This window comes from Ornithodoros turicata, chromosome 2 (genome assembly GCF_037126465.1).
Source record: "Ornithodoros turicata isolate Travis chromosome 2, ASM3712646v1, whole genome shotgun sequence".
NCBI classification, from domain to species: domain Eukaryota; kingdom Metazoa; phylum Arthropoda; class Arachnida; order Ixodida; family Argasidae; genus Ornithodoros; species Ornithodoros turicata.
This window is the reverse complement of record NC_088202.1, coordinates 144,876,325-144,894,179: the sequence shown is the minus strand read 5'-3', so window position 1 is coordinate 144,894,179 and position 17,855 is coordinate 144,876,325. Positions and strand designations below refer to the sequence as shown.

Genomic DNA, 17,855 nt, shown 5'->3' with positions numbered 1-17,855 from the left:
ATGGTGGGCTGTGTTGACGACGACGAAGCAGTGAGAGGGTGAGAATAGCGCGTGCTTAGCAACAGGTAGCACGAATGACTGTGGCAAGGATGGCAGTGTCATTCCCTCTCCCTCAATAATGCTATGTGGCGCTTGCAGTGGCCGCTACCGTAACTATCCCATGACCCGGCTCTCCCATAGGTGATTACCAGTTGTCCAGGGGCGGATTACTGGCCATTGCATCGGTGCGTCGGCCTAACGTGGCAACGCCCACCGTCGGGCAAGCGCGCGCTGCCGACGCACGATCTGAAGTGGTCAGTAAGGCCACCGTCGTCCGCTGGGTAGGCGAGCGTCGTCGGCGCGAGGAGCAATGACGCTACTCTCGGTGGCAGACGCAAGTCTGTCAAGCAAAAAGCCTAAATTTGACGACATTAACTTACTTTGTATTTACCTCTAAGAAATGTAAATTTTGTTACCGCGTGGAAAGAAACCTTCTTGCACATACTTCAATAGATGAGCACGTAAGACACGAATCAGCCAATGCGAGTGCAGTGCAGTGTCGTCTGCTGCCGTCGCCGGCTCGAAGGGAATCCTTCGGTGCTCGGAGCTGTCTCTTTTTCTTTTCACGCGACACATGCGTTGAGGATTAATTGCGTATTTTATTTTAGCATTACATTCGTAGAAGACGAGGACGGTGATCTGTGCACTATACGCCGCGTGGAAGATTGCTATACTGACGAGGATAAAGTTATTTGGTGGACTTACGGTGTGCTTGCTGAGCTTGTCGAGTGATCTCCTCCTTTTTAGTTCTACAACTAAACTAAGCAGTGATTCGGGTAACAGCTCAGGACTACACAGCCTGCTGAGGCTTCCAGAGAGTTGCCGGCTACAACAAGCAGCCAAGCTCAAAATGTGCGGAGCGGAGGCAGATGTCGACGGAGGAGGAGACAGGTGCCACCATCAATGTCCACCAACTCCTTGAAGAACGAAGGAGAATCGTGGAACAACAACGGCGGACCGCAGGAAGCATTAATCGCCTATGCCAAGTATGCCCAATGAAAGAGTTACTAACAATACGGACAATAAAATATGTGCTGGCTCATTCCCGCAGGCACTGGCTGCAATATAACAATATTTTGCGCACAAGCTTCTGCAGAAAAGGCATACAAATGAATAGCGCAAGTATTGCTAGTTTTTTTTTTTATTGCAGTGTCCAAATATTTCATAAATAAAGAAATGTCATGCTTGTGCAAGACGGAGCTAATTTCACAATGGTGGTTTACATACACACTAAGTCAGCTAATGCGTGTGCATAACATTCCCTATATGGGAAACACTCGATGTGTATGTCAATGTTTCCATATACATCCTGTATGTGTATACATGAGGCTTTGGACAGTCGGAAGAAGGAAACAAACTGCTCTTCCGACAACGACGTGAAGACATCCTTGTGAGCACGAAATGTCCTCGTTGACTGCACTGAAGTGGCTCCTTGGTCCTCTAGAAACGCATACACAAGCGCCATTTTCCACGACGAACGTCGCAGCGTTTTGCGTCGGCTGACCTCCTCGCCCAATGGCTACGAACGCCACACACCCGGCGATGGTGGCAGGCTGCGAGTAAGGTCACTTCTTCCTTCTCACGACGAAGCGGGTCACGTGCAGCACGCGTTACTATGGAGACGACGCTGCGCTACGCACCGACAAGTGGCCAGTAATCCGCCCCAGGTCTCTAGTATAGAGTAGGTCGTGGCAGCGACACACTGCAGGTCAGCATGCTCTGTGTAGAGTGTAGACATGGTAACTGTCTACTGCTCTCGGTACATCAGTGGCTACGCGATGGCTTCTCAGGGGTGTATCTTGGGTTAGGATATATTCGCACGTTATAACTTTAGCTTCAACAGCCACTTTTCCCCAGCACAGGATGGATGCGCGCAATTTACGCTGCACCAAGCGTATTCCTTTCACACGGCGCACAACTCGGCACGTCATACTACGACTTTGTATGCTGCTCCACTATTGTATTCTTTGAAGAACGAAGACTTCTTCTCTCAATTCGGTTTCTCCATCTAAAAGCTTTCCAAAACAAACCGGCTCGATATGTTCCCCAAATGTTTTGTCGCCTTGACGATAAAAGGGCTAAAAGAGACAAATACAGACGACACAACATAGAGCACTTAATGCTTAACTTAATAACTTTTGTCGCCGCAGCGCCTTCTGCACATAGTGTTCATGCTTTTAGCGCTCGCCTCTGTCGATGAAACAGCCTAATCATCGTCCCCAAAATAAAGTTGCTGAAGTAACAGAAAAAAATACTCTGTAAAACGTTTCGCGAAGTTTCGTGCAGGAAAGTACGCGACGAAAACCAGCCGTATAGTGATTGGATGTCTCCTGGGGAGCAGCCAAGTGATTGACGCGATCCCAACGGCCGAGCCCTATCACCATCACCATCAGCACCACCACCACTGACAGCTTTCTTATCAAACCCTCTCTTCGCCTCACTAAGCAAAATACTTTCAGCTGATGCTCTTGTATCGATGGCGATGGTGGTGTACTGACGTGTCACGTGACAAGAGAACGAGAGAATGATTTTGCCTTAAACGACCGCTTGAGAGCAGTTACGTCCATGGCGCATTTAGGGAAGATGTGCGAACGCGCAGCATGCACGACTTCTTCGCACAAGAGAAAGCGACATGACCTAAGCTTTCGGTAGTTTGAAAGTATGTCAGTTCACCTTTTGGCTGACTAGTAGGAGAGCCCTACTAGCAGCTGAGGCAACGAAATATAGGAGGACGGACGCAACACTTAAAGTCCGTAATGCCCGGCTGGGTACAGACTGGGGACAGTTGTTACATTTTTTTTTTACTTCTGATTTTGTTGTGACGAAAGTCAGCCTGATGAAACCAATGCTGAATTCTAGTGGAGTCTTTCGGCTCCACAACGCACATATTAAACTAAAGCTTAGAATCAAAAATAGTATATAAAAACACTGCGCGTAGAGCTTGTCAAGTGTGACAAGTAGCGGGGCAGGTTGTCATACGGGCTGGGGCAAGTCGTCTCATCTGCAATCTGTCGTAAGGTTTATTGTGGACAACATCGAATTGAACGCATATTGAAAGTTCATAGGAAAGGTAAACGAAAAGGAACGAAAAGAAAACTTATTATCTTAAGGCTTACATGTTGTGCAATGTATAGGACTGTCCTAGCTGTACAGGTTTCGTGCACGCACTGCAGGCTAGCCTTATTGGTTGTATAGGCCGGCATTGTACATGTGAAAGTATTACGCGATCCCTACGATGAGCTAAAAATGAGCTAGTAATGGGACAACTTATCCCGACAAAACCCACAGTGCCTTTATGCCTCACCAGTGTGGAACGTATTCTACTGAAAGTCCGTGAAGTAATTCCCAAAAGTCGAATAAATATTACGAACATGTGGGCACCCTTCACAGCTTTTGTATGCGTCCTGCAAAATTTCAAATGAGTAGGAACGGAAAATTTCACTTACTCGTCATAGAAGCCCTTTTTGTGCTGTGCACTCGCAGCCAGAGGGGGGGGGGGGGGGTGGGATATACTCGTATGTATTAGACGAAAGGGAGAAAAAAAAACGAGGGAAAGGTCTACCAAACGGGACGTCGGCTCGCTATTCCGCAACAAAACGAAAATTAATGAGGATGGAGAAAGAAGAATACAACAAATAAAAGAAAGAAAAAGGACGAATGAAAGAAAATAATGAACAATGGAGATGAAGAAAGAATAATAAAATCAATAAAAAAGAAAAGAAAAGAACTAGGAAGCAGCCAGGCTTAAAATAGTGAAACTTTGTTCAGTTAGTAGTTACTGGTGTCACTAACAAAGGGCAGGGAAACAGACCAGCTGCTCCGTTTCATTACAGTAGACAGTGAGACAACTTGTCCCCTGTCACACGGACCGACTTCAATGATCATTGAAACATGGGCGTAGCGCCGCTACGCGTGCAAAGTGCCAATTAACCTACAGGGGACATTACTAGATCCAATGCTCCTTGAGAAGTTGACAGGTTACATGCCTGGTAGCGCCACGCGCTCGTTCAAAGACCGTTGGTTTCAATGGTCGTTGAAGACTGTCCGTATCGCAGGGGTATTACTCGTGTGACGACTCTGCCCCACCTCAATGAAGTAATGACAGTACCAGTAGTGGGATAAGAACCAACGCCACGACGAAACAAGAGCCTGATCGGTTAAACAAGACGGCTGTAGCTATCTAGTCGAGTCGTCATTAGCCGCATAGGCAGCCACCCGTAGCCACAGAAAGCCTGCGTTAGGGCTGTATTCCAATACTCCGATAAGTCGACTACTTGGCGGTCTAACCGGAAGTGCCGCCATGTTAAGTTTCGTTCCAATTCCGATCTAGACTGATATTCAGGCGTCTTTCGCCTAGTCTGCATCGATACAGACTATAGCTATGTGTCTGAGTGGTCGTCCTTGACAGCAGGTTTGAAAATTAATACGCTTGTCGATGACATCGATGCTCCTAGGTCTGGTGTGTTTACGTCGTTTAATAATAAGTTCAAAAAAGTTATATCTTATTGAATTTATTTATTGTAGTGCCGTAAGGGCCCAGGGTTACTACATGGCGGAGTGACGTTTGGCAAAACGTGAAGAACAGTGTAATGCAAGGAACAATGAGGAAATAGAGACACATACGAATGATAGGAACACATCAGGAAAATATAAGAAACGCGTATTTATTGAAAGACTACACCGTAATAGTAATGAGCCGTGGCGGCATTTTTGCCGATCGTGGCTAACTAATGATACTGAGGTCGCTAGATGTTCTGCAATATAACGATACGCAAGAAGAATGTATTGACATGTGAGCTGAATTATTTCGGCGTTTCTTAATGAATTACGCGGGGTTTAAATAAAATGCGGAATTAAAGTTCCTACAGGCGATGACAGATGGCGACAGCAGCGCCAAGTCCGCAAGCCTGTTCCAAATCTCCGCCGATAAAGGCTATAGTTGACAACTCAGACAGCTTCTCCTGCACCGAGTATTGAAACAGCCTAGAAATCGTCTGCCGTGATTATCGTCTGAAGCAGACCATATCGGGGATATGGGGATACGGGGATATGGATAGTGGGGATATGCAGAGCATATCCCCACTCTATATGTCCACGTGGCGGATGAGGAAAACGTGGCATTGAGCAGCCATGCGTTATCTGGATATACAGGGTGTTTCAGTTAAATCCCCGGGCTAACTAATTCGTGAACGGGTGCAGCAATCGAAGAACTTTGTTTTTTGCAAGTATCTGTCCGATACCATCTACAAGCTTCGCACAGTGTGAGTGAGTGTGAGGCGCTCATTATTTAAATAAAAATTCAAATGAGTTTCGTGAGAAAAACGTAACTTCTAAAGCAAGGCGCTATCGGCATTAACATGGGTACTACCCCTTTTGGGACCTTCAGTGGACACCTTTTAGAGAAAAATCTGCCACCGAAGCGGGTCATTTGTTGCAGTAATTAGTTGGTTTCGGTTTACATATTTTGTCGCGGCTGGTAGCGGCGAAGCGCAAAAGGGCGTAATTCATTGGTGTAATTGATTGGTGTAACGACGTAATTCATTGGTGGATAAGGGAGTGAAAGAGCGTCCTTTTGCGCTTGAGCGCGACCAACCGCGACAAAATATGTAAACCGAAACCAACTAATTACTGCAACAAATGACCCGCTTCGGTGGATGAATTTTTTCTAAAAGGTGTCCACTGAAGGTCCCAAAAGGGGTAGTATCCATTTTAATGCCGACAGTGCCCTGCTTTAGGAGTTTTGTTTTTTTACGAAACTCATTTGAATTTTTATTTAAATAATGAGCGCCTCCCACTCATTCATCGGTGCGCAACTTATAGGCGGTATCTGATAGATACTTGTAAAAAAGAAAGTTCTTCGATTGGTGCATCCGTTCGCGAATTATTGAGCCCGGGGATTTAACTGAAACACCCGGTATATGTCGTCGATAAGAACGCACACTCTCCGTTTTCCGGTCGAGGGATGCTTATAGCCACAGGGGTGACACAAACCCGCCATTGTTGTAGCTACCCTCAATTTTCTATTTTCTATTTTCTGCTATTCTATTCTGCTATTCTGCTATTTTCTCACAGCTACCCTCAAGCGGCTGCTTTTGAGTAAACTACCATGTTGTCCTGGTCGCACGTCATAGAAAACGTCATTTTGAGGTCACGTGACTTTGTTTACATGTCGTTTTGCCGCTTACCGACATATTTACGTCGTCATAACGCCAAGAGATCAACTTATTTTGCCAGCGTAAACTATGCGGTGCTTCTTCCGCAACATGGTAACCCATTTCTAATTAGTTTAAGTGCACCGCATCGGCTCAGTGAGTCTTAACGCGCGGTCGTCATCACATCTTTGGAAGCCATCAACAACACGAGGCCTCATGCAAAACTGCGCATTTTAGTGCGAGATTATTGGATAAAAATGACCACCGTGATCGAAAGACATCCAAAACGTTGCGCGCAGAAACAACAACCGCACTGTTTACATACGGTTTGGCCGCCATCTTTAAGGTCACGTGTGCCTTGACGTTTGCTGTGACGCGCGACCGGGACCTGTCCAGGATGCATTGCGTTCGGCCAGCACGCGCTTTCGTCTACGAAGCAATACATTGGATGCCAGCCCTGTGCTAATAGCTACATCGTGCTATAGCTACCCTCCCATCAACGTGCCAATCCACGCTAGGAAACAAAGGGACCAGTTTAGTCACGCTCAACACATTATACTTAATACCCCTGTCACACGGGCATTTTCGATCCTGCTCGACCGAACCTGCTTGAACCCAATGCAGATCGGATGGTGCTACACGGCCGCTTCCAAGCAGGATCGAACTTTGATCCTGCTTGACTCAAGACAGTTCCCATAACAGGATTGAGAATTTCAAGACGGCTCGACGGCCGCCATTTGTATCCTCGACCCCGGTGAACTGTCATAACTTAAGACGGGCATGCGCGCGAAGCTACAAATGATGCTTATATCGGTATACGATAAATTACCACTAATATCGCTGTTATATAGGAAACGCGAAATTAATGAGTTCCGTTTATTCATTTGCACAGGTCAACCATTCAATGCGCATTGAAAGTGGCCGTGTAGCAGCGTCAAAACTCGAGCGTGCTCGGGAAGTTCGATGCAGATAGGATTCGAGAAGGATCGAAATGCCCGTGTGACAGGGGTATTACATTGCTGCCCGTCACGCTAACACGCGTCTCCTATCACTCTCCGATTTCGGTAATTGAACTTTCCTTCTACATGTCCAATTACGACAAAACAATTTGGAGCCGTGCGCTGCAAAAGTGGCGATCACTGCGAGGCGTTGCTTAGGAGGTCCAATCAATGAACTGCGCGCGGCGAGGAATGCGTTTGCCTTTTCCGCACTCTATTATCTTGTATTCCCCGTTATTCATGACACGCGTCAGGAGGAACCTCCTCGCAGATCGATATGAGGCCCTCCCTCCTCCGAGAATTGTCCTTCGCTAAAGAAGAGGCAGCGGAGCGGAGCTCGCTAAGAAAAAGTTCAATCTCGGCAATGAGTATCAGGGGGCAAGCATTAATCGTCTGCGACATTCATTCTACCTTTACCCTTCTTTTGTTTTATCTCCTTTCGCGGATTCAATTCGCGGTCCTTCTTACGAAGCTGAGCAAGATGCGACGCGGGGCTCGTGCGATGCTCGCGAGGGTTAGCGGTACGGGGTAGGTTCGTACCTCAAAGAAGCTTATCATTCTGATGTACATTAGGAATAATCACTCTGATGTACACTAGTATAAATAAAAATAAATAATAAAATAACAATATAAAATATAATATAAATAAATAATATATATATATATATAAAATATAAAATAAAATATAAAATAAATAATAAAAATAAAAATAAATATCTCTACCAAGTGTTCAATGTATCGCACATGACGAAGGACGGACTCCGTCCGAAAGCTTGTTTTTCAGTAAAATAAATGTTGCTATCTCTTTAAATAAGCATTTTAAGAGATTATTAAAGAGTTAAGTATTAGGCAAGTAAAGGCTTAGGCAATTTGAGGCTTTGTATGCATTTGTCCTTCTATGGTTGTTCCAGCCTCAGAACATCAGTTCTCTCTTGTTCAACAGTGGCCGCTTGCGTCGATCCCGTCGTATGAACGTGCGTATGAGTGAGCGAAAAAGTAAAGTATCAGTATAAGTAAAATATAAGTATAAAGTATTTAAAGAGATAAATATTATCCTACTATGCACTTCTAGAATATTATTGCGAGTGCATGGTAATATGTACGAGTACACTCATATCATAGTCTGTATGCGTATGTCCAGCTACCCGTAGTGGTTAGTGTGTCCGCTTTCCACTCCGAGACTCGGAGGTGAAGCGGGTTCGAATCCTATCACCGGCCGTGCTGTTTCGGGTTTTCCCTAGGTTTTCCGGCAGACTTTCCAGACGAATGTCGGTAAGTTACCACTGAAGTCGACCCAGGATGCATAATAGCCCCCTTGTCCCCCACTCCTAACCTGCTGTCCTCTCTCCATCTGTCCACGTCTGTAGGCCGCTCAGAACGACAGTTTGCTTCGCGTCGCTAACACGGAATTAAAAAAAAAATTGAGGGCGATTAATGTAATTAATGCGATGACAATGCGTTAGCATTTAGACGTTCGTCTTGCTTCTAATTGCTTCTCTTCTGTTTCTAATCTCTTATATATACTTTGACTAGTAGGAGGTCCGAGATCCATTGGAGAACGTTGCAGTTCAAACTGCCGCACGACATGGAACACAAACTCAGCCGCTCGCGAAGCTCTCGGAGAACGCACGAGACACGTCTGAACACGTCCAGAGACGAGGCGCAACTGACGACGGCTGAAGCTCCTGCTGACGAGCTCCGCGACGGCGAGGAGGAGGAGGGGGAGTGTCGTTGGGAGGAACCCGAGAGGTCTGCCTGCCTGATTAGGCGGCATGTTTCTCGGGAAGGGAAAGGTGGTGGAGAGGAGGAGAGGAAAGGGTGAAGTGGATGACCGAGCGGAATCCGCTCGGGGGGAGGACAGCTGCGTCCATGGGCCGACTTCAGGGGAACTGTGCCGGCATACGCCTATTACACACCTGAGGGAAACCCAGGAAAAACCCCAGACGGCACAGCCGGCCCGCGGATTCGAACCGCGGACCTCCCAGTTTCCAAGCGCACGCGTTACCGCTGCGCCACCGGAGCTGGTCTCCGCGACGGCCGCGCCGCCGCCACGCGCTTCCACGTGACGGAGAAGAGCGAAGCCTGATTCGCTCTTCTCCGTCACGTGCCACGCTGGACACCTCACTTACCATACACACAATCATACGACAGGACTGTCGTATGTCCTGTCCTGTCATGTCGTAGTCCTGTCGTATGATTGTGTGTATGAGTGAGAAAAAATGTAAGAGTGAGAAAAAATGTAAGAGTGAAAGGGGGATGAGTGAGAGAGAGTGTTTGATTTGTCCCTTCAGATGACGCGCCTTTGGAAGTCGCTGGGAAGGCGTGTTAGCTTACCTCAATAGGCGATTTCAGATATTGCCCTTGTGCTCCGCACGGGGGCCCTCCATCGCCCAAGTCACGTGCATCGCGCAATGCGTCGTGGGAAATGGTTTACATTCGTGCTCGCTGCCTGTTGCTCGACGTTGCGGGAGGTGAAGGAGAGAGAAAACCGAAACCGTTTGCGCTCTTCTTCTTCTCTCTGACTCATGAAAACTAAATCCCAAGATGCAGCGGGACTTTCGCAACACGGCGCTCTCTGGTGGGCCGCCCATGCAATTTCTGAAATCGTCTATTGGTAGAGCCCTGGACCGGTAATTCAGAAGATGTGGGTTCGAGTCCTACAGCTGGCTAACCTTTTCAGTCAATTCCACCTTTCATCGTTAATTTCTTAGGCAATTTGAGGCTTTGTATCTATTTGTCCTTTCTATGTTGTTCCAGCCTCAGAACATCAGTTCTCTCGCGTTTTCTGTCTTCACCATTGGTGTTTTCCTGTGGTTGCCCTCGAAAAATATGACATCAGAACAGTTCAGTTTGAGTGTGATTATAGAAAAAAAAAAAACTGTAGATATTGAATTCGTCACCAGACGAATTCTGCTACTCCCACAAAGGAAATGAAATGCATGAAAGGAAAAGAAAAAGAAAACTGAAGAGATGAAAATGTAAAAATAGAAAAACATCCCCCCTCCCAGTCACGGAACTGTGAACAGTGATCTCACGCCAACTGGTTGTTTACCGTGCGTTTTGTTCCGCAGAATCGAATATCGTGCAAGTCGTAGATACCGTTTTCAACTCGTTTCGTTGGTGTATGCTGGGAGAAAGCTGCTAGTTTGTTCACATTCGGTACCTTGCGCAGGAAATGCGTCAAACTGTGTGCGTGGCGCGCGAAAATAAGCAGAAATTTTAAGACCAACTTGGAGCGATGTATATGAGAAAACTATGCAGATGTATGAAAACATTTTCGCTAAAAAGATAAAGAAAAGAAAAGTGCGCGATCTCGAGATAAGCTCAAATCCTGTAGCGGTTACACTTTTCATAAGTGTAATCCTACCGTGTTTCTTTTGTATAAGTTTCATTCTCTTCACTTCTACAACAATTGCCGGGGCCTCCGCGACCCCAATAAGCCAGGGAATAAATCTACCTCGTCGTTGCAACCTGTCAATTAGACTTCTTGCGACGTACATGCTTTGTGCAGAGAAACCTAAGTGGCATTTGCATCTATAGTGCGTTGTTGACTTAACTGACGAACTTCCGGTGGCGCATTTATACGAAAGCTATAGAAAAATCATGGAAGCCGCAAACATTGGCTTCAGTGCATTAGAATAGGAAAACATGGCGGTCTCAGGACAGTTGTGTGTGGGCACCTCTATAGGGGAGCTAGCGGTTCAAAAACGAAAACTATGTCCCATATGGATACTCGTCGGTAGATCCCCTAGCGGCGCCTGCGTACAACTCTAATGAGACCGCTGTATTGTCCTATCTGTTCTAATGCACGGAAGCCGATGTTTTCGTCACTCTGTTTATTTTCGTTTACTTATTTTTGTACGCTTAGTATGGTTTCCACGATTTTTCTGTCGCGTTCGCACGCATAAATGCGCCGTCGTGCGCCAACGGAAGTTCGTCCAATAAACACGCAACGATCGTTACGTTTGCAAACGCCACTTAGGTTTATCTGCACACACCCTATATAGATCTCCCAAATGGTATCTGGTCTGTCTCCGGTATCTGACTGGTCATGGCTACGAACGTGAAAAACTGGAAACCCTTATCTCCCCGACATTCGCCACGCTGAACGCTATCAGTGAACGCTTATCTGCGCTGCTCGTCGCATTTTTGATCAAAAACACAGTTCAGAAGCGTCCGCGCATTGTGTTTTGTGTGTCGAAATAAAATCATGGCTGAAACGCTATGCTTCGGAAGGTATACTGCCTAAGTGGATCGAAGGACTTTGCGCGGTGCTCGCGTTACAAAGGTAGACGCCGATCCTGCGAAGACAAATCTGTCAACACCTGCCGTCCATTTGTCACAGTAGGGAGACCGTGGAATGTGTGCGGGGAATTCGATCCTCTCAGCCGCCAGTCTGCCAGTACAAATGAGTTTCTAGGGAAACACAATAGTTCCTTTCACCGTTGCACTGGTTCCTGTTCCCGCAACCGAAGAAAACAACGAAAGACACCAATTGGATTCACCTTGTGAGATTGAAGCCAGTCAGACGAGCCGAAATAGAGCTATCGCCGGAGCGACAACCAGAGGTGATTTCGTGAGTGGCGGCAAGACCAAAATAAGTGTCTATATGAACATGGGCACGAGTTTAGTTTCTTGTTCCGTAAAGCGACCGTGGCTGTCCGCTTCCAGACTTGGATAGACGGAGACAGGAAAACAGGAAGGAGTGGGTGATAGAGTGGATTGTATTCGTCTAGGTCCTACTTCAGGGGGAATCACCGATCCAGGAAAAGCCTCGAACAGTGCAATTGTGTGGTAGGATGCGAACCCGCTACCTCTCAGTTCCCAGAATGACCTCGAAGCTACCACCAACGACAAAACACAATGGACAATATGTACTACCTGGTAGGTTCATTCATTCATTCAGAAACAAAGCCACAAATCTGAAGTAAATGATCAATCAACGTAATATTTTCGCTTGACATGGTCGATCACGACGGTAATTTCCTGCACTTCCTCCGAAAACGACCTACCGATCTGCCCCACTGGGATTTTGTAGTCCAATATTTTTATCGTGTGCACTGCATTAAAGCTGCAACTTTATAGGGAAGCCAACTCTTGATAAAAGTCTTGTTCCAATGGAGTCGATAGAGTAGATGAGGAGTTCAAATAACTGGAGCCAATTAGCCAGGCAGGATACGCTTATCTATACGAGTTTCGTGAAGAAAGCGCCCAACCCACCTAAGTGCAGTACCATAAGCAGTGCTTTCGGATGAAATAGAAATTGAAAGGCAAAAAAAAAAGAAAAAAAAGGAAAAGACATGTTGATTCAGACTACACCAGTTTCGATGCACCTACTTCACAGGCCGTAATGCTGCCTGCTAAGGTGAAGAGTTAACAGTCATAGAGAAATAGTCGTAAAAAGTATCGGCTAAATATACATTATTATAGTCAACCCTCAATTTATGAACCTTCGATTTATGAATTCCCTCGTTTTATGAACACGAGCACGGGGAACCAAACTTTTTCCATTCATTTTTCCCTCGTTTTATGAACCTCGATATTCGAATAATGAACGGAATTTCTGGGAACCAACTAGGAGTTGCCCAGCGTTTTTGCCCTCAATTTATGAACGGATCGTTCCGAGGTCAACAGGAACCTTCAAAGGGATAATTCCGTGGTCTTATGAATGACGCCTGAACGGACAAAACGTTTTCCAGGTATTGCACCCTCGGTTCTTAACCCCTCGAAACCCGAACAGCAAACGGGTTTTCCGGGGTCGCACAAGGTGCGTCCAAGTGTTCCTGACCTCAGTTGATGAATAAGGTGGTCGCTGTCACCCGGAGATTAATAAACGGAGGTTAAAAATCCCGGAGGAAATCCGAGACCAGTCCAGTGTGAATGTGGTGACACCTCTTATTTCGAAGATTGACACAGCGGAAGGCATGGTCCAAAGCAAAATTAAACAATTTAGTATTGCATAATAAACAGAGTGCGAATGCGCTAACGTCTGTTCTTTGTGAGACTGATGCAGCAGAAGGCATGGTCAAAAGCAAAATTACACAATATAAGCATTACAAACACAATCCCAACTCGGAAATACTGTTGCATTTGCTCGATAGTACCCCGTTAACTGAATTTTCGATTTATGAATCCCTCGATTTATGAACGATTTTTCGGGGAACCGAGGGTGTTCATAAATCGAGGGTTGACTGTAATCAGTTACAGGGAAGGAAAACAAAAATGTCACAGCATTTAAAAACAAAGAGCCGATACGCGAAGAATTAAAACCAAGGCAGGGTAACGAGCGTATTTCAGTTACCGTTTTCGTTTTCGTTATCCGTTTCTGATACCAGCCTTTCAATTTTAACGGGACCCATCGTTTGTAACGGGACCCACTGTTGTGTCATTATCCTGAAATAAAGTTGTTGTTGTTTCTTTTTTGTTTTCGCTGCTGTTTCCGATAAAGGAACGGCTGTTACAGAGCTGCGGGAGGACAGCTCGTTCAACTCGGTCAGCACCGCGCTTTGCCCAAGTGCTGCTTCGGTGTAACGCGTACACAATATAGATGTAATTTCGAATCGGTGGGGTGCGTACATCTTGTAGGATTTATTTTTTATCTGCAGAAACATGTCTTCATCCCGTACAGTGTCGTGCTCAGACTCTGAGTCCAGCAGCTCAAGATGGGCGTGACCAGAACTCTTTCCAATGCCACATTCATGGTCGGACGCTCTCAGTAGTAAGTAGTAACCAATACTACCGTACCAATACTACACTACCAATACTACCATAGCCACGGTGAAATGAAAAAAAGGAAAATCATCGGCTTGCGTTTTCAAGCTATGTCGCGGAGTCTGTTGTGTAGATCGCATGCGTTGGCCTCATGAGTCCTGCGGACTGGGACGCGTAAGCGACGGATGCACCCTCGAGATCCAATATTGCGCTTTCAATGTTCTCGTGTAGTTTTCAGAGTATGTAATACAGGGAATGGCGTCGCCAAAATACAAAATAAAATGAAAAATCATTCATATCATTGCACAGCAGGAAGAGTTATTACCCGAATTCAATACCGGACGATCATTTCATTTTCGTTTCTGTTTCGGGTGATAGAGGACCGTGGTGTGCGTTTTCGTTATCGTTACTACCTTCAATTTCGGTAATATACCGTTTCTGTTTCTGTTGCCATTAACGCTGCCGTTACCTGGTTAAAACACTTTGACTACCCCGATATCTGTGAGAAATAGAACGTCGTGCCATTCACTGGCACACCGCCTAAGGTGTGAGGGCGAATCATGCAAAATCGTCCCCCTTTTGAATGGACCACTATCCAGTGCCGCAAGCGAAGGCTGAAGGCGATTGCGGGCGACGGAGCGCCGCATAGACACTATGTAAGAATATGTTCTGCATCGTCGACTACGCCACAATCCCAACACTTTTCTCTATGTGATGGATCAGCAATTATTAACGATGGATAACCATTTATTCACTATAGAGATGAATATATATTAAACTTATGTGGATTCCCTAAAGCATTCTAGACAGAATGTGTGACGCACGCTGTCTCAGCGAAGCAACCTGAACGCAAGAAAAAAGAGAAGAATGACGCTCCCGTATCTGAAGGGAGCATCAAATACGAAGTTCTTACACTTCCCAACCTTCTCCCTTACAAACCATCTTGTGCTGTGTAAGCCCCAGTTTCGATAGATGCACCTGCATTTATTTTATGCAAGCAAAATAATCATTCATGTTCCTAAAGTCATTGGTCAAATTCCGCACATTGCGCCCTCTAAGAAAGCGAACCAATGAAGTATGCTGGTCTTGAATACACAATCTTGGGCCGAGGAGAGAGCAAGTCCTTAAAGGAGTACAGAAGGCCTTCCAAGAAAATTTCTGATTAAAACGTCTGATTGTGTGACATTTTTACCGAATAGCGCAAAATGTTTTGATGTGTGCAATTTGTTTGACAGAAAAAAAATTCACATAAACATGGCTCCGCGCGTTCACCCTTAACTCGCCACTCTGCGTATAACGAGGAGGATAAGGTATGATGCTACGTCACCGATAACGTTACTGAGGCAACTCGCTCTGGTTCACTGTTCAGTGGGGGTGAGTGCCCTGCCGCCGTAGAACAGTTCTGCCAGTTCCCCCGGAGAATTGGAGACAGAAGGAGCGGCCGAATCATGACCGAGCCAGGAGCATTGCTTTTTCAGCTCCGGTGGCGCAGCGGTAACGCGTGCGCTTGGAGACTGGGAGGTCCGCGGTTCGAATCCGCGGGCCGGCTGTGCCGTCTGGGGTTTTTCCTGGGTTTCCCTCAGATGTGTAATAGGCGTATGCCGGCACAGTTCCCCTGAAGTCGGCCCATGGACGCAGCTATCCTCCCCCCGAGCGGATTCCGCTCGGTCTTCCACTTCACCCTTTCCTCTCCTCCTCTCCACCACCTTTCCCTTCCCGAGAAACATGCCGCCTAATCAGGCAGGCAGACCTCTCGGGTTCCTCCCAACGACACTCCTCCTCCTCCTCCTCCTCCGAACAACCGAGTGGCAGACGACAGCCGAGTAGCAGACAACATTTTTCTGGACCAATCAGCGAAGCGTGGCCCCTGTAGCGTCAGCGCGAGGTCCCAGGCAGATCACAGGCTGGTATTGCTCTCCACCGCCGTTGCGCATGATCGCTTTTTCGACACGCTTTTTCGGAGCCGCAATGTAGGCGATACATGTCCGTGTACTGACAAACCTCTGGCTGCACGACCAGAATGCGGTTCGGACCGCCCCCAAGCGTCGTGCAATAGGCCCATAGCTTTTTGAGCTATGCCTCTCTACGTCACGTGTCACGCGTGCCAGGGGACCACGTTACGTCACGACGTTCCCTCGTTCTCCGATACGCTGTTTTCACGAGTGGAGGATTTTTGAAAGGTGTGCGGAACACAGGCCTCGCTCTGTAGGTCACCTGCACTCGTCGCTCTTTCCCTGGAGCCCAGTTTACTCTATGCAGAACACATCGCAGCGAAAAGTAAAAAAAAATAGGGGGCACCTTTGTGCTCCTTAAGAAACTTCGCTCAGGGTTTGCTGCTCTGAAGTTGTATCAGAAGTCTCCAAGTCTTCCGACTAGAAATCGCTTCAGGATGCTCCTCGCATTTGAGGCGCGTATGGGAGCTTTTTAAGGCATAATATTGATGAACTATAGTCTTGCTATTTGTAATTTGAATTGAATGTAATTGTTAATCTGAACGCAAGTACATGATAGAATATTATATGGGCTCAAATTCGATTCTATATCATAACGCCCTCCGGGCCCTGTATGATATCCTGCTCTCCGTCGACAGACTACGCAGCGTTCACTCGCACATTTTCCTAAGAGCATAGAGAATGAGCCGTCATTTTAGCACCTCTTACATATTCGCCCTGATGTGCATATACACAGAAGCTCTGATGTACACCATCGGTCTTATGTAGCTTGTCTGGATCTAAGTGTGGCTACATCTCCATATCTTTTCTTTACTACTGCCATCATCATCATCATCATCATTTGGTTGGTGCACAGTTGGTGCATCGAAGGAGCATGACGTACTCAGGTGTGAGAGCAGTAGCGTAGCTGCACTGTAAACTGAAAAACACCCTTATGGGTATAAATCGCTTGTCCTATATTTGACTCCTCTTTTTACACCGTATGGTCTGGAACACCCTTTTTAGAGGGTGTATCCCGTGTAAAACGCCCTTTGAAAGGGTGCTTTTCCTTGAAAATGCCGTCTTTTGCACCCTTTATACACCTTTTTAGGAGGGTGTTTAACGATATTACACCCTCCTAAAAGGGTGTTTAGAGGGTGCAAAAGAGGGCATTTTCAAAGAAAAGCGCCCTTTCCAGGGGTGATTTACACGGAATACACCCTCTAAAAAGGGTGTTCCAGACCATGTACGGTGTAAAAAGAGGTGTCAGTTATAGGACAAGCCATTTACACCCATAAGGGTGTTTTCCAGTTTACAGTGTGGAGCGTTCTTCTTCTTTTTTTTTTCCGTGAACGGTTTTGCTGGTTCCGAGAATGTGGCCTTGGGTCCTCTTTCGCGAAACTCCTGGTCGGGATGTAATATTTTCGATGCGGGGCGGTGTCCAGCCCCAGCTCTGGCTGCTCCGGTGCGCGAAATAGATTCACCATCAAAGCAGTGCCAAGCGCACGATACCCACAAGTGTCAAAGATCAATAAAGAGTTGTAAAGAGAATGCGTAAAGTAAAGAGAATGCGTCGTACGCTATCGCTATGCGTACGTAAGAAATAGAGGTGGTTCTGCGCACGCGGTAAACATAAACAGAGTTTCGCGCGGTGCGCAGAACTCCCACGCAATCCTCTTAGGTACGCAAACGCGATAGCGTACGAAGTACTAAAACTCGATTTTCTTACAGCAGCGTGCAAGGCCCTCATCCTCGTCTGGCGTCGTAATGCATACGCGCTGCGCGTGGACGGCTCGACAGGTAGGGAGTGACTTTTTCGGGTTAAACACGATTCCGCCCGGTTATTCCCCCCCGAACTGACCTCCGACCAATTCGGGTTCAACCCGATTTCTCCCCGAATGAAATCCTCAAGTGAAGCTTCCACCTAAGACGGACAGAGGTCGCCACGTGTAGCACGTGAAAGAATGGGTCACTTACGTTCCCAGAAATATACCAATGTGTGTCAGCACTGTCTATGCCTTCGG

General features: G+C 46.6%; 1 protein-coding gene and 1 long non-coding RNA gene across 2 annotated transcripts in view; one reads left to right on the top strand and one right to left on the bottom strand.

Annotated features, from left to right (window-relative positions):
- The window catches only part of LOC135386286 (hemicentin-2-like), a 269,853-nt gene that overhangs the window by 182,431 nt on the left and 69,567 nt on the right, over nucleotides 1-17,855 (bottom strand). The window lies entirely within an intron of this gene.
- The window catches only part of LOC135386287 (uncharacterized), a 60,671-nt gene continuing 54,860 nt past the window's right edge, over nucleotides 12,045-17,855 (top strand). The window contains exons 1-2 of the long non-coding RNA XR_010420654.1: nucleotides 12,045-12,073; nucleotides 13,795-13,907. This is a non-coding gene — a long non-coding RNA (uncharacterized LOC135386287). The remainder of the gene's footprint in view (nucleotides 12,074-13,794; nucleotides 13,908-17,855) is intronic.